Genomic DNA, 13618 nt, shown 5'->3' on the forward strand with positions numbered 1-13618 from the left:
AGAGAGAGAGAGAGAGAGAGAGAGAGAGAGAGAGAGAGAGAGAGAGAGAGAGGAGAGAATATGAATGAACAAAGAATTAAACTGGAACAAAAACTAAGTGACATGAAGGGAACTGGTTAGATTTCTTTTGAGAAAATACTGTTACTTTAATTAGCCTAAGGTTATTCCCTAAAACAAAGTTTCATATCAATCAGTCAATAAGCATTTACTAAGCACCATCTATGTACTGTATGATAAGTACTGGTCATACCCTAAATGACAAAAGACAGTCCCTAAACTCAATTGGGTCACAACAACATAATAAAGCTACGTCCAAACAAATTATAAACAGGCTAAATGAGGAGTGATCAGTAGGAAAAAATACACTAGAAGGAGAAGGATTGGACAAGGTTTGCAGTTGAAGGTAACTTTCATAGACATTTGAAGGAACCCAAGAAGTAGAGATGAGACAAAGAGAATATGCTGGAAATGAAGGACAGTCAATGAAAGTTAGGATATGGAATGTCTTCCTTAGGGAACAGTAAAGAGGTAATTTTTGCTGGATCAAAGGACACAGGAGGGGAGGTATAAAGTGTGATAAAACTGGGAAGGTGGAAATAAGGAGGTTAGGAAGGGATTTGAATGCCCAACACAGGATTTTATATTTGATCTTAGATAGATAAGGACTAGAGTTTGTTGAGTGAGTATGTGTGAGGTGTTTGTGACATGGTCAGACCAACAGTTTAGAAAAATTACTTTGATGACTGAATGATGGCCTGGAGTGGGTAGAGGCTTGTGGCAGGCAGATCAAATAGATTTAGAAAACTATTAGAATAGTCCAGGTATTACATAAAAGTCTGTATAAGTGTGCTGACAATATTAGAAAAAAGAAAGGGACCTATTGAAGAGATGTTGCGAAGCTAAAATGAAAAGAATTTTTCAACTGATTGGATATGGAGGTTGAGGATTCAAGGATGACACCTAGGTTGTTAGCCTGTGAAACTGAGAGAAGGATGATGTCTTTGATACTGATAGGGAGGTTTGGAAATAGGTAGGGTAAAAAGAACAAGACAATAATTTCAGCTTTGACTATGTTGAATTTAAGATATGTACAGGACATCTAGTTCCAAATGTCTGCTTGGGAGTTGGAGATGTAAGACTAAAGGTCAGCACAGAGGTTAGAACTAGATAAATAGATTTGAGAATCATTGTTATAAATATGAAAATGAATCCAGGGGAGCTGATGAGATCATAAAGAAAAATAGTATAAAAAAGAAAAAGAATATATAGAAAAAGAAAAAGGACAAAGGTCCAACAGAACCCTATAGGACACTTATGTTACCAACTGAATGAACATCTAAGGAAGAAACTGAGGAGAGGTCAGGTAGGTAGGAGTGGAACCAAGAGAGAGTAACTTTCTGAATACCTAGAGAGAAGAGATTATTAAGAGAAGAGATTGATTGATAGTGTCAAATGCTGCTAAGGATTAAGAAAGATGGCATCTGAGAAAAGACCATTAAGTTTGTCAATTAAGAGATCATTGGTAATTTTGGCAGTAGAGGTTTCAGTTGAATAATGGGGTCAGCAATTAGGTTGTAGAGAGTTATGCAGAGTGAGAGTAGAGGAAGTGGAGGCACCTATTACAGACAGCCTTCTCAAGGAGTTTAGCTAATGTGGACAGAAGAGACAATAGAATAATAGTAGAAATGGAAAGATCAAAGATAAGAGATACATGGGCATGTTTGTAGGCAGTAGAAATGTAGCCATTAGACAGAGGTGTTGAAGGTAAATAAGAGCAAGGGGATTACAGAGGGGGAAATGTGCTTGAAAAAAGAGGATATAAAAGAGAACATTTTGATAAAAAGATTTGGAAAATAAAATGTGTTGAGTGCCATATGAATTAATTGGGGATGAATAGAAGAATTACCTAACAGTAATGAGGGCCTGTTTTAAGTATAAGTAAAATAAATTTGTAATTGACCCAGTCAGAATGGTTGCATAATTTTATCCACATCTGCTCATAGAAATGTGTACAAGCAAAGGTATATAATTGTGAGAGTAATCCAAGGCAAGGGACAAAAAGAAGAAGACAGTGTAGTGTGGAACTGGTTCACCAAGTTCTACAGGAATCAAGACAGGGAAAGGAGAAAAGGGTAACTATGGCAGAGGTGATGGCCTGAGAGAGAATAGTCAATGGATTGTATGTCATAGCCTGGCCAAAGAGAAGGGTTTGATATGAAAAGACAAATGGTATGGTGAAAAGCTAATAATCTATATTAAAAAAGGGAATTTCCTTAGATGTTCATTCAGTTGGTAACATAAGTGTCCTATAGGGTTCTGTTGGACCTTTGTCCTTTTTCTTTTTCTATATATTCTTTTTCTTTTTTATACTATTTTTCTTTATGATCTCATCAGCTCCCCTGGATTCATTTTCATATTTATAACAATGATTCTCAAATCTATAAAAAGATAAAGGTCAAGGTTTATTAACCATTAAGAGAAAAATTAGAGAATTTTTCAGTCAATAGTTTTATGACCTAAAGATAGATTCCTTTCAGAGTCTTGAGTAGTTCAGAAAAGGGAACAAGAACTGGGAGAAGTGATAAAACTCATTATTTTTGAACACCAATATTCTCCTAGATGTGTCATATGGGTACAAGTCAATAAACACTACATTATCTAAAAATTGAAGCCTTGGTTTAACCAAAGAGCATTGGAGAAGATTGTGAAAGGTTGGAACAGATTATAACTGAAGTAAGTGATTACAAGAAGTGGTGTAAAAATTGTCATCAAATAAGTAATGTACTTTTGGAGAGAAAAAAAACAACAGAGAATGCCTACTTTCAAAGCCAGAGTAAAAGATAACTACGAGATAGCTTCAAAGTTCCAACTGTATCCTCAAAATGTTACAAAAACTTGAAGAAAATCCTACTTCATTTTGGAAGGGCAAACACCCTGTTGTGAAACTTCTGGGAAGCATATGAATATGAGTTGAAAAGGACAAACAGTCATCCATATATTATAATTTGCATTTTTGGAGATAATACCCATATTGATGAGATTGCATTTCCACAGGAGTACTGGAGTAGCTTAGAATTTTAAAGGCTAAGGGAAGAAAGGAATAAAATCAGAAATCTTGAAGAGTATAGATCAAAAGAACCTTGACAATCACAAAATTTTAGATGAATAGAATCAGAATTCAATTATCATTTGATATTTGAAAAAAAAATATGCTTCTAAAAATAAAACCTGAAAGCAGTTGACAAATACATTGGCTTGAAGTGGTACATATTGAAAAGATAAATATATTCTCAAGAAAAGAATTGATAAATATATTGACTTTATTTCCAACTCTTGGCACTACATCGATATGGTCTCATTCTTTTTTAAACTATTTCTTATGCATGTTGATGGACTACATTTCAAGATAAGCAGAGGATTTTAGATTAGGACAAATGACATTTACTTCATTTATCCAATTCTTTGAAGACTTAAGGTTACAGAAGCACAGAACACTAGACTTGGTAAGGACCTTGCAGGTCATTAAGTCAAATTACTTACTCTGAACATGTATTTCCTCTATATCATTCAACCTCTTCTTGAACCTTTCCAAGAGCTTGTCTTCCTGATAAAGAAATGAAGTGTCAACAACTTTGAAAGGAAATTCTGTAATTATCTTTACAAAGGTTAAAACAAGGTGAACTTTAAATTTAAAGGCCTTTTCTAGGCTTCTTAACATAATGAATTGATTAGTAGACTTTGTGACCCCATTCCTAGGAGAGACCAAAAATGATCTGAAAGGAATTAGTCTCACTCTAAACTTATAATGCCTCAAAAATTGGCAAAAGTATGGTCTGATATTCACTAAAAGTAAGCACTGTTTTCAGTTTTCTTCTTTATTATTGTTGTCAGAAAATTATTCTTCCTAGTTTGTCACTACCAAGTGACACAAAGGTGAATCACAGGGTGAGTTTCTGTCCCTAGGGGGAACATAAGCCTCAGGTCATTTTTCACAAGAGTTATCAAAATTCAACTCAGGTATCAAGAATTCAGTGTATGCCTCACATCTTTAGTCATGATATCATGCTTGAAAGGACAGCATGATAGGAACGCACTTATTTTACAACAGCTTATATCTCTGGAAAGAAATTCTGAGCCCCAACATAATATGAAAATCTCAACTTGGAATTTTGACCAACCTAAATCTCTTTTATACACATAGTGAAGTTTAAAAAAAAAAACAGCTGCAGCTATTCAACCATAAAACAACAATTTTGCTCCAGTGAAAATGAAGACAATTGGTGTGGTATTTCCTTGTTCTTAGGGGTAAAAAGACTTTGCTGACCCTAATGCATTGAATATAAAAGTCAATGTATTATAAAAAGTAGAATTGGGGGCACACAAGTCTCTTTAGAAGTAATGGTCAGTAATTCATGACTTAGTACTAAGGGAAAAAAATGGCAAGAAAATTGGGTTCAATTAAATAATTAAGTTGCAAAACAGGACATGATGACTATTATTTGCTATTGCTACTGACATTCTTAAATTCTTAAATATCCTTAAATAATAGGAGCACTGAGATGACTCAGCAGCATAATAAATTTTCATAGCCCACTTAAGAAAAAACTACTTGTATGTTCCAAGTGTTCACAAAATAAATGTATATAGGGAATGAGCAAATGAAGTATGACTATCTTCTTGGAATTGTTTCACTCAAATAACATTTGAGCTTTCAAACCCTAGCATAAGTGTTTTGGGGGTCAGGAGAACCTACTTAAAGAAATTTTGCATCTGGGCTTAGGTAGAATTCAAAGAACAGTTTTGAAAAAGAGTCAAACAAACTGGATTACCCTTAAAAGCCCTTGAGAGAAAAAAAAAATCTTTATCTCTAGGGACATCATTGGTCACAATTTTCTGAGACTCCTAATATTTCTGTCTATATGATTTGCACAACAGCAGTTAGACTTGCTAGGGTTTTCAAATTAAATATACCTGTTTTGGGTATGAATTAAGTGACTCAATATATTTAAATGAGGAAATATGAAAATGATGATTATTAATATACCTTCTCTCCTCTGAAATGAATAATCTGTACTTAATACTTCACAACCTTGGGATATTGCCATTCCAAATAGACTGGCATATGTGTGAGAGAAAGTTGCAATTTCTAAAAGTAGCGAATGCCAGTAATGATGAGTTGAGTTCACATGGCATGACAATCATATCACTAGTGAAGTATCAGCTTCATGAATTTTATAATTTCATTTTAAAATAGAAAATTCACCTTTTTTACAGGAAACTTTTAGAGTATGTATACATAAATAGGAGAGTTGGGGAGAAGGAAACTGTTAATGGTAACCCCTTCAAAATATCCTCCACTCCATTTATTTTTCTGAAAAGGAATTTCCTTTTAATTTTAATTTTCCCTGTATTCTCTTTATTAACCTATATACTTTCTAGCTTTACTTTTAAATGAAAATTATGTGATCTTATCCTTAAACAAATCACACAGTGAAGATAAGTCCATGTGTCAGTACAAATGATTGAAAAGTGAAAAAAAGAAATCAACCAACTTGGTTGAAGATCTTTTCTACATGATTAATAGTTTTGATTGTATTTTACATGGTGACATTGACTAATCTTTTTCTGATGAAAATACTTTCATATTATCTCTTTTATGTATGGAAAAATGGAGGAGCTATTGTTGTTCAGTCATTTTTCAGTCATGTCTTCATGTTTTCATTTGGAATTTTCTTGGTAAAGGTACTCCAGATCATTTTACAGATGACAAAACTGAGGCAATAAGGGCTAAGTGACTTGCCTAGGGTCATGCAACTAGTAAGTGTCTGAAGCCAGATTTGAACTTGAGTCTCTCTGACTATAGGCCTGGCATTCTATCCACTGCACTATCTAGCTCCCCAATGGGGGGACTATGGGAGTTAGATTATTACATACATTATCAGATTCAGTTACTTCATTTAAAGCTTTTACTATTTTACACAAGTGAGGGTTCAGTATTGGTAGAGGTTGTTATATTATAAAATTGTTGTGCAGTTTAAACAAAATTAAAGAATGATATCTATTTTAAGTATACAAGAAAATATGCATGTGCAACAACTGACAATTTTTAAAGGGTGTGTCTTTTTTTTTCTTTTTGGAGGGGAGAAGGCAGGGGAATTGGGGTTAAGTGATTTGCCCAAGGTTGCACAGCTAGTAAGTGTGATAAATCACAAATCCTGAGGCCGGATTTGAACTCAGGTCCTCCTGACTCAAGGGCTGGTGATCTATTCATTGTGCCACCTAGCTCACCAAATCTGTGTTTTGAAAAAGTATCCTTATTGCATGATCACTTCACATATGAACTGAGTGGCAGTATGAGTTTATTCAGCCTCAGAAAACTCTTCTGGTGGCAGTGGTACATGAAGACATGTTAGGAGAGTATGCCAAAATATTAATAACACTCATTTTGAGATGAAATCACTCCTGTTATCTCCTTCCTCCAATAAAGAGGAATAAGGGGAAAGAAAAAAAATGATCTGAAACACATTAAGAATGACCCCAAGCCTCTTGAAGGAAATCCCAAAATGAAAAGTTCCAAGAATATTATAGCCAAATTCCAAAGCTCCCAGGCATAATATCAAGCAAAATAGGACTTTTTGCTCTTTTTTTGGATTGAGTTTTAGCCAATTAAGTGCCTTAGAGCCTTGACTTTGGTTGTATCAAGAGTCTTTGATTGGAAACAGTATACATTGTATTGTCCTTAATAGGCCTAAGGGAATTTCGGAGACCTCCCCTGCATCTTAATAGGCTGAATGTAATCACATGGGAACCCATGGTGGAAGGAGCTTGCAAAATTGGTGTAACAGGAAGGAGCAGATAAGAGCAAAAGCAGAATAGGTAAAACTGAGAGAAGGAATGTTTGTGATGTTGGTTCTCTGTCTGTTGATCTGTGTTACTTTCTCAGACAGAAGTCCTATCTGTTGTTCTGTGTTGATTTCTCAAACAGAAGTCCTGTCTGCTGTTCTGTGCTGGTTTCTCAGACAGAAAGTGAACTGAGATGATAACACTGGTAATGTGTGTAAATATTGTTGTAGCCCTATTAAATTAAACTTTGTTTTACTAGAAACAGAAACTGCAAAGAACTTGGAGTGGAGCATTCCCTGTGACCTGAGATATGGAACAGGAGTGGAAAGCTGTTTATGTGTGAAACCAGGCAAGATTTGGGAGTGGTCAGCCTGTGGAGAAGGAGGTGTGGTATTTGGCAGCCAGCCTCCAATCAAGATGAAAGAGAACTTCACTTTGGGTACTCTGTATTGACTGATGAGATTTGTAACTTACTGTGACATCAGGGTGAATGGAGTTTGTATTTTCTGCTACCCCTTAAAGATGACTATAAGATACGCTGAATGATATATTTTGTGTAAGACTATGTGGCCACCTTAGTATTAATGTCCTATGTTATGTTGTTGTGAATGTTATGCTTTAGTTTATTGCTGAATATATAGAGAGTTCTTTATATTATGCGATTAGAACCTTAAAGTTATTGACAGCAGCCATCCTCAGGAGTGCTACCGTAATTGGCTTTACACCAGGTCAAAGAAAAAATATTGCAAACAGCCAAAAATAAACAATGAAAATATCATGGAGAAATAGTCAGGATAAAACAAGATTTTTCTACTTCTATATGAAAGGATCAGAATGCTTAGAATATGATATTCTGGAGGTCAAAATATCTAGGAATACAACTAAGAACCACCTACCTAGCAATACTAAATATAATCCTTTAGGGGAAAATGAAAAAAATACTCAATGAAAGAGAATACTTTCAAGCATTCCTGATGGGAAGACTAGGCTGAATCGAAGATCTGACTTTCAAATACAAGACTTAAAAGAAATATGAACACATTAATAGGAAAGATAAATCATATGGGATTCAATAAGTTTAAACTCTTTCCATTTCTACATGGGAAGATGATACTTGTTACTCCTAAGAACCTTATCATGATTAAAACAGCAATGTACATAGCCACAAGGTATTGGTGTGAGTTGACTAAGATGAGATTATATCTAAACTGAAATAAGAGAAAGAGGGATGATAATGATGGGACGACATCTAAAAATATGAAATTAAGGGGTAAAATAGAGGGATGTACTAAGAAAAGGGGGAGAGAGGTAGAATCAGAGGAAATTTATCTCATATGAAAGAAACATGAACTAACTTTTAGAGTAGAAGGGAAGATGAGGGAGTGATATACAATGCTTGAACCTTTGCTCATTGGATTTTTCTTAAAGAGGAAACAATATCCTCATTCAATTTTGTAAATCAATTTATCTTACCCTACAGGGTAGTAGGAGAGGAAGGAGTTAAGTGAAAGGTGGGGTGGCTGATAGAAGGGAGAGAAGATTGGGGGAGGCAGTGGTCAGAAACAAAATACTTTTAAGTTAGGACAGAATGAAAAGAGATAGAATGAGGTGGATAAAAAGGGGACAATAAAATGAAGAGAAATACACAAATGATAAGCATAATTGTGGATGAAAATTTAGCAAGTTTATCAGATAACAGCCTCAGTTCTCAAATACATAGAGAATTGAGTCAAATTAATGACAAAAATTCATTCCACAAACAAAACCCATGCAACCAAGATTAAAAGGGAAGCAGAAATCTTGGAAACAATTTTAACAGGCAGAGTCTCTGATAAAGGACTCATTTCTAAAATATATAGAGAACTGAGTCAAATACAGAAGAATATATGTCATTCCCTAATTGAAAAATGGTCAAAGAATATGAACAGGCAGTTTTCAGAGGAAGAAATTAAAGCTATCTATAGTCATAAAAAAATGTTCTAAATGACTATTGGTTAGGGAAATGCAAATAACTCTGAGGTATCACATCACACCTATCAGATTTGCTAACATGGTAAAACCAGAAAATGATGAATGTAGAAGATGTGGGAAAATTGTAACATTAATGCATTGTTGGTGGAGGTGTGAACTGATCCAGCCATTTGCAGAGCAATTTGGAACTATGGCCAAAGACCTATAAAACTATGCATGCTGTTTGATCCAGCAATACCACTTCTATGTCTGTATCACAAAAAGATCATAAAAATTGGAAAAGGACCCACATATACAAAAATATTTATAGCAGCTCTTTTTGTGGTGTGAAAGAATTGGAAATTGAAGGGGATGTCCATCAATTGGCTGACCAAGTTGTGGTACATGACTGTAATGGAATACTACTATTCTATAAGAATGGATGAGCAAATGGATTTCAGAAAAAACTTGGAAAGATTGGTGTGAACTGATACTGAGTGAAATGAGCAGGAATAGGAGAACATCAGACACAGTAACAGTCACATTGTGTGATGTATGACTTTAATAGACTCAGTTCTCAGTAATGTAAAGATCTAACATAATTCTAAAAGACTCATGATGGAAAATGCTATCTGCATCCAGAGAAAGAACTTCAGAGTTTGAATGCAGATTGATCATACTATTTACTCTCCTTTTCTTTTGTTGTCTTGTTTCTTCTTTTGTGTGGTTCCTCCCATTAGTTTTAATTCTTCTTTATATCATGACTAATGTGAAAACATGTTTACTACTAATGTATAAGTAGAGATTATATCAGAGTGCATGATGTCTTGGGGAGGGAGTAGTTGTGGAAGGGTAAGAAAACTCAAAACTCAGAATCTTATGGAAGTAAATATTGAAAACTAAAAATAAATAAATTATAAAAAAATAAATATTTGCAAAAAAAGATTCACTCCTGAATTGATAAATCATCAAAAGATATAAAGCAGCATTCCAAAGAAAAAATCAAAACTATCTATATTCATATAATAAAATTCTGTACACCACTATTCATTAGAGGAAGGCAAATTAAAAGCATTGTAAGGTACCATCTATCAGATTAGCTAATATGACAGAAAAGGAAAATGACAAATATTGGAGGGTACATGGGAAAGCTAGGGCACTAAAGCACTGTTGGTAGAGTTCTGAACCAGTTCAACTATTCTGTGGAGCAATTTGAAATGATGCCCCAAGAGATATAAAACCATGCTTACCCTTTGACCCAGCAATACCGTTACCATATCTATATCCCAAAGTGATTTTTTAAAGTAAAAGAATATGTGTGTGTATATTTATATTTATATAAATTCTTTCTTACTTTTACTTACTAAGAATTTGAAATTGAAGAGATACACATAAATTGGGAAATGGTTAAAAAATTCTGGTATATGGTTGTAATAGAATACTATTTTGCAACAATATATGACAAGCAAATTTCTTTCAGAAAAATATGGAAAGACTTACATAAACATATAAAGCGAAGTTCGCAGAACCAGGAGAAAAGTGTACACAGAAAAAGCAACATTGTACCATGATCAACTATGAATGACTTATCTATCCTCAACAATACAATGATCTAAGAAAATGCTATCCATGTTGAGATATAGAATTGATCAAGTTGGAATGCAGAATGAAGTATATTTTTAAAAACTTTCCTTTTTTGCCTGTGTTGTATTTTAAAACATGACTAATATGGAAATATGTGTTGCATTACTACTCATGTATAACCTATATTAAATTTCTTTCCTCTCAATGAGGGAGGAGTGAAAAGAGGAAAAGAGAATTTGAAACTCAAATTTTAAAAATAAAATGTTAAAATTGTATTTACATGTAATTAGGGAAAATGTTATATAAATGAAAAAGAATAAAAAGGAAAAGTGGAAACTATCCTTTTTTGCTTTTGACAGGTAGAGGCTAAACTGTATAGAGCACTAAAATTGGCATAAAAATGCACTAAAATCTGGTTTCATATACTTTTTAGCTCTGTTACCCTGAGAAAGTCACTTAACCTCTGTCCACCTCAGTCATTTGTGCTGTACAATGAGAATATTAACATCTATTTCACTTGATTGTGAAGATTAAATGAGACAATATAGTGTTTGACCTATAGTGAACATCTAATAAATGATTTATTATCTATCTACTAGTACTGAACACATAATATACCCCTTATGAAATGAAAACTCCCTCATTGATTCTTAGATACAAACTACATTTTAGTATCAGGTTAGTATTTTTCAAAGCGACTTAAAAAGTATTAAGTTGCTTAAGCAACAAGGAATAACCTTGGTCAATGGCCCCATGATTTAGACCCTGAGAAGGTGTCTATATAGAAATGAGAAAAGTGTCTACTTCTATGCTGGCATAGACATTTGTGAAAGAATTCCTTTGGGGGGCAGCTGTGGGATCATTTCTATTTTCTCTAAGTTAAGTTCAAGAGCTTTCAGAGGAGTGAATATTGAATATCTGATTGCAAGATGATGCCTGCTAGCTGTCATTCTGAAATAAGAAGGACTCCCCTGAAAAAAGGAAAGCAGGCTCCTTTTCCCATGTACTGTTACATCTAGTTTTATTCAGTTTTGCAAGATTGATTCCATATCTGGACAACTCACGCACACTTGTGATATGTTTTACCTCCCAAAGGGTTGACACTTTGTCACCTGGTGATCCTTGACATAGCAGTTATTTTCTGAATGGGAGACAGTTTTTTTTTAATACAAAAGCAAAGCCCTGCATCGTTATCTTTGCATCCCTGCTTGGGGTGAGGCTGACTAATGATGGCATATTTTCAAACTGAAGCTGAGCAGCAAAGTGGAAAATAGAACTAATAAACAGAGCTGCTGCTCTCTCTGTATTCTGACCCCTGTTCTGGATGGCCTCCTTGCAAAAGGCCTCTCTTTCTCTAAGTAGAAGGCAAAAGCTTGAGAAATACATGCAAAATACATATATGTATGTATGTATATATAGTTACTCATATACTGTGTAATTTTACATTGCATTTAATGCATTTATTATATTATCATATATTTGTTGTTCAGTCATTTAGTCATTTTCACTCTTCCTGACTTCATGGAGCATACTGTCCGTTTTTTGTTTGTTTGTTTTTTTGGCAAAGACAGATTAAGTGACTTGCTCAGAGTCAATAGTTAGTAATGTTCTGAGGCCAGATTTGAACTAAGGTCTTCCTGACTTAGGATGGAGCCCAGCACACTATACACTGAACCATCTAGCTGCCTCTTAGGCAAATAGGGGTTAAGTGACTTGCCTAAGGTCACTTAGCAAGCAGATGACCGAGGCTAGATTTAAAGTCATGTTTTTCAGACTCTAGTCCCAGGCATTAATCCTGCTAGCTCTTCTATCATTATCTGTAGACATATGTAAATGTGACCATATATATATATATATATGTATGTATGTGTGTGTGCGTGAGTAGAAATATATGAATACATATGTCTATATAAACATATGTGTACTTGTGTGTATGCATCCCTGTTTGTATTCTCCAACACATCCAAGACTAGTGATAGTTGCAAAGGAAACTGCCTAACTTCCCTCCTCTCTTTCCTCCTTATGGTTACTGAAAGAAAAATGATAAATTTGATGGACAAAATTTCTGTGAGGGGCAATGGGAAAGCACCAATTTTATTTGAAAAGGCCCTTTTATTAGACAGTTGAGAAAGTTCTCAATTGATTTGATGCTTTTAGCTATGTTGTACTCCTACTGAACATAACTCCTCTGTTGAAAATTATTTATCTGGTTCACATAAGGATAATGAAAAATACTTGAAGAAAACATACAGAAATCAATGTTTTATCATTTAACATTTCAGTAAGCCTATATTCATTATAGGGGGAAAATAAACTTGGTTACCTAGAGATTTGTGGGGGTCAAAAGTTTTTTTTTTTTTAATGAGCAATCAGGGTCAAGTAACTTGCTCAAGGTTACACAGCCAGTTATTTCTGGGTATGGTGCTACGTGTCGGAGCCCAGATTCGATCCCCAGATCATCCCAACACTGGTGCCGGTGCTCTTACTCACTGAGCCACCTGGCCGCCACTTGATGGTCAAAAGTTTTGCAATGCACTGTAAAAGATGCTGGAATTAGATAAGCTTTAGAAGGAATGACAGTATAGGTAGAAGATAGCAGAAGGCTATGATTTTTTTCCCATATAATTGATCATACTAGGGGGTCTAACAGAGTAGCTATGCTTTTATAATTATTCAAAAGAAGGAATAAGCTACAAAGACGTCATTAGATCATTAAGATTCATTTGAGAAAGGAGAGAGATCAATTGTGTCAAATAGAAGGAAACACACTGGTTGGGTTACTATGGACTAAATAAATTTGCATCATATAACAAATTATATTTATTTAATAGATTTTTGTAATGAGAAATAAAGTGTATTTAAATTTTACATATGTGAGGTAAAAGGAAAGTAAGTGAAAACCTATTAGCTGATGGTCAAAGAACTATAGCAAAAGGGAAATGTTTAGCTAATAGGAGATACATAGGTTCAACAGAAAATGAGAAAACACGTTGAGAAGCATGATGTTAAAAATTCACATAGTTTAAAATACCAGCTAAAAAAAGAAGGAATGACCGTATAGTTGAAGATTTTATCATGTGATCAATAAGAGGTAGAGAAGGATAACACAAGAGTCAACTAAGTGTGGCAACGAATGAATCATAGGCCTTGGAGTCAGAGAAAGTAGAGGTGGAATCCCATCTCAAGCACTTTCTAAGAGTGTGATTCTGGGCAAATGATTTGCCTTCTCTCAGTCTCAGTT

The 13618-nt window shown here is 34.4% G+C and overlaps 1 long non-coding RNA gene across 1 annotated transcript in view; it reads left to right on the forward strand.

The window, feature by feature from the left end:
• Positions 1-11338, forward strand: part of LOC138150213 (uncharacterized) — a 23213-nt gene extending 11875 nt beyond the window's left edge. The window contains exon 3 of the long non-coding RNA XR_011165531.1: positions 7103-11338. This is a non-coding gene — a long non-coding RNA (uncharacterized lncRNA). The remainder of the gene's footprint in view (positions 1-7102) is intronic.
• The last annotated feature ends 2280 nt before the right edge of the window (positions 11339-13618 follow it).

This window comes from Petaurus breviceps, unplaced genomic scaffold (genome assembly GCF_028583685.1).
Source record: "Petaurus breviceps papuanus isolate PSGF00001 unplaced genomic scaffold, PetGlider_PUasm1.0 140, whole genome shotgun sequence".
Lineage (NCBI taxonomy): Eukaryota > Metazoa > Chordata > Mammalia > Diprotodontia > Petauridae > Petaurus > Petaurus breviceps.